This window comes from Dipodomys ordii, unplaced genomic scaffold (genome assembly GCF_000151885.1).
Source record: "Dipodomys ordii isolate 6190 unplaced genomic scaffold, Dord_2.0 Scaffold159, whole genome shotgun sequence".
Taxonomy (NCBI): domain Eukaryota; kingdom Metazoa; phylum Chordata; class Mammalia; order Rodentia; family Heteromyidae; genus Dipodomys; species Dipodomys ordii.
This window is the reverse complement of record NW_012267375.1, coordinates 1,183,093-1,185,620: the sequence shown is the minus strand read 5'-3', so window position 1 is coordinate 1,185,620 and position 2,528 is coordinate 1,183,093.

Here is a 2,528-nt window from a genome sequence, read left to right as displayed (position 1 = left end):
CGGCTTCCAGCCTCCCAGGTCTGGCGGCCTAGGGCCTCAGGCCGGGCTCTGCGCCCTCAGCAGGCGGGGTGGCCCCGGCTTCCAGCCTCCCAGGTCTGGCGGCCTCGGGCCTCGGGCCGGGGCTCTGCGCCCTCAGCAGGCCGGGTGGCCTCGGCTTCCAGCCTCGCAGGTCTCGCGACCTCGGGCCGGGGCTCTGCGCCCTCAGCAGGCCGGGTGGCCCCGGCTTCCAGCCTCCCAGGTCTGGCGGCCTCAGGCCTTGGGCCGGGCTCTGCGCCCTCAGCAGGCCGGCCGAGGGATTCGCGTTACCTGAGCGGCCTCGGTGCTTGTTAGGAAGTGCCACCAGTGCCCACAGAGAGCGATCCCCACGCGTGAAGCCTCTTCCCGAAGCTCACCAGGTGAGGCTCCCGGCACCCACGCCCCTCCACACGGCCCGCTTCCCAGCTACCTGCTGCCGCCTGTCCACACGCGTCACACAGGCTTGTCAGGCTGAGGCCCCTGGTTTCCAAGACCATTGTAGGCGGTGGCCTGGGACAAGACAAATGGCCAGGTTTAACAGACAGAAGGCTCGAGCCTGCAACCATTTTTCACAAGGGCACTCTCCACATTTGCACACTTAGCACCACTTTTTTATGCTTCTTCCTTTAATTAATGACTAGTAGCTCTCGACGCCCCACTGGTTTTAGGGTGGCCTCCCAAGCTACCTGATCAGCTCAGTTTTTTCCTTGAACTTTTGGGGTCTCTAGTTTCATTGTTGTTGTTTTTGTTTTTGTTTTTTTGTTAGTTGTGGGGCCTGAACTCTGGGCCTGGCACTGTCCCTCAGCTCTTCAGGTCAAAGGTGAGCACTCTGCCACTTGAGCCACAGCACCACTTTTGGTTTTTGGGTGGTTCATCAGAGATGAGCGTCTCGTGGACCTTCCTGCTCAGGCTGGCTTAGAACTGTGATCCTCAGATCTCAGCCTCCTGAGTAGCTAGGATGACAGGTGTGAGCCACTGGCATCTAGTGACTCTAGTTTCTTTAACTCCTGTTTAGTACTCTGAACCTCAGTCCAGAGCTTGGAGACTTCTTCCATTTTATTCTCCTCCCTTTCTTTCAAGCTCCCTTTCATGATCCCAATCTCCTTCTCAAAGTCCTCCTTAACCTGCAAGTGTTCTGCCAGGGTCCCGGGAGAGTTCCTTCAACTGTCCAACCGCTGCTCCTTCGCACAGCGCCTTTGCTTGCTCTTCAGCTCCTGCATTACATTCTCAACATGTTATTGAGAGGATTTTTTTTTCTACCTCCACCTGTTCCATTGGGAGCTTCTGCATTACAGTTATGGTGAGGATCTTGGCAGTTGTTTGGCCTTTTACTCTAGTAGCTTCTCTTTCTCATTTTTCACTTCAGTGTATTTTGTGACAGATCTTTCAACCGTTTAGCTCTTCTGTTTTTCTGGCTAAGACTCTTTCCGTTCCCTGGGCATTCCCCATCCGAGCTTGTGTGTCCTTTGACTCTTTCTCGAGTGACGATCTCCTTCTTCAGCCTGTTTTCCTGCCCACTTTTTTTGGCCTCTTCTTCTTGACATAGCACTTCTGTGCCTGCTCCGCTAGCCATCTCTGTTGCTTTGAATTTCCACTCTTCAAAGCTGATCGTTGGCGTTTCTTGTATCATGTCCAGCTCCTTCTTCTGGGCCTTGATGTCTGTGTGCAGCGTTAGGGTCTCTTCCTGGCCTTGCCTGTCAGCCAGGACGGCAGCGATGCTGTCCTGTGCCTCCCTCAGCCTCCGGCCTGTGGCCCCAGCTTGCCTCATGATCACCCAGGCTGATGTACTTGGATTCCATTTGATTCTGAGTGTTTTCCAGGTTCGTTTTGATTCTCATCTTTGACTCTTACAAGTTCCTGATTTATGTCTTCAGATCTTTTCTTCATGTCCGGTAATTCTCTTGGTTTTTTCCACTGTGCTGTTCAATGCGCTTTTAACCTCTCTGTGGGTTTGATGGGCATGTACTAGAGATTCAGAGTCTTTATTAAGCCAGCATTTTCAGACAGGAGTGTGTGAATTTTTTCTTCACATTTTTTGTTAAGTTCAACAAGGTTAGGTTTCAGAGTCCATGTTTCTCAGGAGATATGAACACAGTTTCCAGGTTGCTAATGTGCTTACTTCACCCATCATTCCATCTTTCTCCTCCTTAGTCATTCCTTTTTCCAATGTCTGTTTTGCTTGCAATAAGCACACTGGTGTCTAGTCCTAGAGGTTCCCTACTGCCATTTACAAATGAATTATACTGTCTTCGCCAAGGGTTTCTTAAACCTGTCCTGGTGCTACTACCAAAAGTTGAACCCTCTTCTTTGACTGTTTTTCTTCCTTGGTATCTCTGTTAGCAGATACCCTCTGGGCAATGCTAGCACCTTTCCATCTAACTTTTTTTGTTTTGTTTTGGGTCTGGTCGTGGGGCCTGTACTCTGGGCCTGGGCGCTGTCCCTCAGCTCTTCAGCTCAAGGCTAGCGCTCTACCAATTGAGCCACAGTGCCACTTCCGGCTTTTTTCTTTTTGC